The following is a 5407-nucleotide window of genomic DNA, read 5'->3' on the forward strand; positions in this document are numbered from 1 at the left end:
TCTTCTTTCTTTTCTTTCTTTCTTTTTCTTTCTTTCTTTCTTTCTTTTTCTTTCTTTCTTTCTTTCTTTCTTTCTTTCTTTCTTTCTTTCTTTCTTTCTTTCTTTCTTTCTTTCTTTCTTTCTTTCTTTCTTTCTTTCTTTCTTTCTTTCTTTCTTTCTTTCTTTCTTTCTTTCTTTCTTTCTTTCTTTCTTTCTTTCTTTCTGAAATGCAGATTGATTTTATTTATTTTTTAAATGTCAAGATCCATTATAAAATTCTCTCCACTCACCATCCAAGATGCTGAAGGGAAAGAAGTCCAAGGGGAAGAGGGTGGCTTCAGCCTCTGCTGTCCTGAAGAAGCAGGAGGCCAAGAAGGTGGTGAACCTCCTGTTTGAAAAGAGGCCCAAGAACTTTGGCATTGGACAGGACAGCCAGCCCAAGAGGGACCTCACCTGCTTTGTCAAGTGGTCATGCTACATCCGGCTGCAGTGGCAGTGCACAATTCTCTGTAAGCACCTAAAAGTGCCCCCTGTCATTAACCAGTTCACCCAGGCCTTGGACTGCCAGACAGCTATGCTGCTGCTCAAGCTGGCCCACAAATACCGACCAGAGACAAAGCAAGAGAAGCAGAGATTGCTGGCCCAGGCCAAGAAAAAAGCTGCCAGCAAAGAGGATGTCCCTACAAAGAGGACCCCTGTCCTTCAAGTAAGGGTTGACATGTCACCACCCTGGTGGAGAATAAGAAGGTACAGCTGGTCGTGATGGCACTCGATGTAGACCCCATCCAGCTGGTGGTCTTCCTGCCTGCCCTGTGCTGGAAGATGGGGGTTCCCTACTGCAACATCTAGAGGAAGGCCAGGATGGGGTGCCTGGTCCACAGGAAGATCTGCACCACTGTTGCCTTTACAAAGGTTAGCTTGGAGGACAAAGGCACTCTGGCCAAGCCTGTGGAAGCCATCTGGACCAACTACAATGACAGATATGATGAGATCCACCGCCACTAGGGAGGCAACGTCCTGGGCCTCAAGTCCATGGCTCTCATCACCAAGCTGGAAAAGGTCAGGGCTAAGGAGCTGGCCACAAAGCTAGGCTGAGTGTGCATTGTGTGGGAATCTGTACATAACAGTAATAATAACTTTCCAAAAAAAAGATCTACTATAAAATATTAAAAAATTTAAATCCATTATAAAGTCTCAGCAATTAAAATTACATGACACCAGCACAGAAAAAATCAAGTAGATAAATGAAATATAATGAGCATTTTAGAAAGAAATGTATATATCTAACAATGTAATATATCATTAAATTGATATTTCAAATCAATGGGGAAAATAAGGCTTATTCAACAAATATGGTACATGGGCCACTATTACTTGAAATAAAACATATATAAAGCCCTATTTCACACATTATATAAAAAAATTTAGGTGAATTAAAAATCAATGTGTAAAATCTAAGAAGTTTTTGGAGAAAATTCAAAATAATATTTTCCTTACCCTGAAGTAAAATATTCAACCCAGAAGCTATAAAGTAAAATATTGATAATATGACTATATTAAACATTTAAGGCTATATAGTAATAGACCTATAAAAAAAGTTAAAGGACAAGTAATAGAATAGTAAAGTATTGACAACACATCTGAAAAAGGTTTAACAGTTTTTTTTTTAAGGACAAATATTCTACAAACATTTAATCAAGAATTGAACAAAGAATACCAAAAAGTCATTTAAAGCTTTTTAAAAATAATAGAAATAGGCAAGAAATATACTAAAACAGGTATAGATTCAACAAATAATGAAGTAACAATTAAAATAACAAATCATTGTCACAATCAGATGAATAAGTATTAAAAATATTGGTAATATCAAGTATTAGTGACTGTGAAAGGAACTTTTTCTTTTCTTTTTTTTTTTTTAAATGCAGGTTGATTTTATTTATTTATTTATTTAAATGTCAAAATACATGATAAGATATTAAAATATTTAAATCCATTATAAAGTCTCAGCAATGAAAACAACATGACACCAGCACAGAAATAATCAAGCAGATCAATGTAATAAAATGAGCATTCTAGAAACAAACCTATATATCTGTCCAACAATGTAATATATGATTAAATTGATATTTCAAATCAATGAGAAAAATAAGCCTTATTCAACAAATAAGGTGTATAGACCACTATTACTTGAGAGAAAACAAACGTAGAGCACTATTTCACACATTATACAAAAAATAATCAGGTGAGTTAAAAATCAACATGTAAAATCTAAGGAGTTTTAGGAGAAAATACCAAATAATATTTTTCTTACCTTGAAGTAAAATATTTTTTTTTACTTTTTTTTAAAAATTAATTTATTTACTTTTTAAATACATTTGTCTCTGCCTTCCCCCCACCTCTTTCCCTTGCCCCCTCCCACCTTCCCTCCCTCAGCTCTTCCCCTTTGGTTTTGTCCATGAGTCCTTGCTATATGTTCCTTGACTTTCCCCTTCCCTTCCCTTTCCCTGCCCCCCCCCTTCCCTTTTGTCTCTGTTGATTTCTTTTCCTTTCAGTGTTGCTGGTCATATTTTCCTTGCTTCTTTGTATTGTTGGTAATGTTCCGCTTATAGGTCAGATCATATGGTATTTGTCTTTCGCCCCCTGGCTTATTTCACTTAGCATGATGCTCTCCAGTTCCATCCATGCTGTCGCAAAGTTTAGTCCTTCTTTTTTTCTTTCTGCTGCGTAGTATTCCATTGTGTATATGTACCATCGTTTTTTGATCCAGTCATCTACTGATGGGCATTTAGGTGGCTTCCAACACTTGGCTATTGTAAATTGTGCTGCTATGAACATTGGGGTGCATAGGTTCTTTTGTATTGGCGTTGTGGTGTTCTCAGGGTATAGTCCCAGCAGGGGAATCGCTGGATCAAAAGGCAGTTCCATTTTCAGCTTTCTGAGGAAATTCCACACTGCTTTCCATAGTGGCTGCACCAGTCTGCATTCCCACCAACAGTGCACTAGGGTTCCCTTTTCTCCACAGCCTCGTCAGCACCTGTTGTTTGTGGATCTGTTTATGATGGCCATTCTGACCGATGTGAGGTGGTACCTCATGGTGGTTTTGATCTGCATTTCTCTGATGGCTAGTGATGCAGAGCATCCTTTCAAATGCCTCTGGGCCCTCTGTATCTCCTCCTTAGAAAAGCATCTGCCCAGGTCCTTTGCCCATTTTTTGATTGGATCGTTTGTCTTCTTGGAGTAAAGTCGAGTGAGTTCTTTGTATATCTTGGAGATCAAACCTCTATCTGATGTATCATTAGCAAATATATTTTCCCAAATGGTTGGCTCCCTTTTCATTTTGCTGATGTTTTCTTTAGCCGTGCAGAAGTGTCTTATTTTGATAAGGTCCCACTTGTTTATTCTTTCCTTTATGTCCCTTGCTTTAGGAGACATATCAGTGAAAAAATTGCTGCGTGGGATATCTGAGAGTTTCCTGCCAATGTTCTCCTCTAGGACTTTGATGGTGTTGCGACTTATATTTAAGTCTTTTATCCATCTTGAGTTTATTTTTGTGTATGGTGTCAGCTGATGATCCAATTTCAATTTTTTGCATGTAGCCATCCAGTTCTCACAACACCATTTGTTGAAGAGGCTGTTATTGCTCCATTTTATGCTTCTGCCCCCTTTGTCGAATATTAGATGTCCATAGAGACCTGGGCTTATTTCTGGGCTTTCTATTCTGTTCCACTGGTCTATGGGTCTGTTCTTGTGCCAGTACCAGATTGTTTTGAGTATAGTGGCTTTGTAGTAGAGTTTGATGTCCGGTATTGTGATCCCTCCTACTTTGTGTTTCTTTCTCAAAATTGCTGCAGCTATTCGAGGTCATTTATGGTTCCATATAAATTTTTGAAATGTCTGTTCTATTTCTGTGAAATACGTCATTGTATCTTAATAGGGATTGCGTTGAATCTATAAATTGCTTTTGGTAGTATGGACATTTTAAGGATATTAATTCTTCCAATCCATGAGCACGGTATATGCTTCCATTTATTTGTGTCTTCCTTAATTTCTTTTTTCAATGTTGTATAGTTTTCTGCATACAGGTCTTTTGTGTCTTTGGTTAAATTTATCCCTAGGTACTTTATCTTTTTTCGTGCTATATCGAATGGTATATTTTTCCTGATTTCTTCTTCTTCTATTGCATTGCTGGTGTACAAAAACGCCTTTGATTTCTGAATGTTGACTTTGTATCCTGCTGTTTTGCCAAATTCACTTATTAGGTTGAGGAGTTTTTTGGTAGAGTCTACAGGGTTCTCTATGTACACTATCATGTCATCTGCAAACAATGATAGTTTTACTTCCTCCTTTCCTATTTGGATGCCTTTTATCTCTTTCTCTTGTCTATCCGCTGTGGCTAGGACTTCCAATACGATGTTGAAAAGAAGCGGTGAAAGCGGACATCCTTGTCATGTTCCCGATCTTAGTGGGAAAGCTTTCAGTTTTTGCCCGTTGAGTATGATATTGGCTGTAGGTTTTTCATATATGGCCTTTATTACGTTGAGGAATGCCCCATTTATTCCCATTTTGCTGAGTGTTTTGATCATAAATGGGTGCTGTACCTTGTCAAATGCTTTTTCTGCATCTATCGAGATGATCATGTGGTTTTTGTCTTGGCTTTTATTGATGTGCTGTATCACGTTTACTGACTTGCGTATGTTGAACCATCCCTGCATCCCTGGGATGAATCCCACTTGATCGTGGTGGATAATCTTTTGAATGTATTGTTGGCTGCGGTTTGCCAATATATTGTTGAGGATTTTAGCATCTATGTTCATCAGCGAAATTGGCCTGTAGTTTTCTTTCTTTGTAGGGTCTTTATCTGGTTTTGGGGTCAGGGTGATGCTGGCCTCATAGAAGGAGTCTGGGAGTCTTCCCTCCTCTTGGATTTTTTGGAATAGTCTGAGAAGGACAGGGGTTAGCTCTTCCTTCAATGTTTTGTAAAATTCTCCTGGGAAACCGTCTGGCCCTGGGCTTTTGTGTGCTGGGAGTTTCTTGATTACTGCTTCAATTCCCCAACTGTTATCGGTCTGTTCAAGCTTTCTGTTTCTTCCTCCTTCAGTGTTGGAAGATTATACTTTTCTAAAAATTTGTCCATTTCATCAAGATTTTCAAATTTCTTGGCATATAATTGTTCATAATAGTTTCTGATAATCATTTGTATTTCTGTGGTATCAGTTGTTATTTCTCCTCTTTCATTTCTGATATTATTAATTTGGGTCCTCTCCCTTTTTTTCTTGATGAGTCTGCTTAAAGGCTTGTCAAATTTATGAATCTTTTCAAAGAACCAGCTTCTGGATTGGTTGATCCTCTGAATTGTTCTTTTGGTCTCTATGTCATTCAGTTGTGCTCTAATCTTGACTATTTCCTTCCTTCTACTTGCTCTGGGATT

General features: G+C 37.7%; 1 pseudogene; it reads left to right on the plus strand.

The window, feature by feature from the left end:
* The first annotated feature begins 277 nt into the window (after positions 1-277).
* On the plus strand, positions 278-1074 carry LOC129077425 (60S ribosomal protein L7a-like; annotated as a pseudogene).
* The last annotated feature ends 4333 nt before the right edge of the window (positions 1075-5407 follow it).

This window comes from Pteronotus mesoamericanus, unplaced genomic scaffold, assembly GCF_021234165.1.
Source record: "Pteronotus mesoamericanus isolate MK-2021 breed Mesoamerican mustached bat unplaced genomic scaffold, CSHL_Meso_final contig_66, whole genome shotgun sequence".
NCBI classification, from domain to species: Eukaryota; Metazoa; Chordata; class Mammalia; order Chiroptera; family Mormoopidae; genus Pteronotus; species Pteronotus mesoamericanus.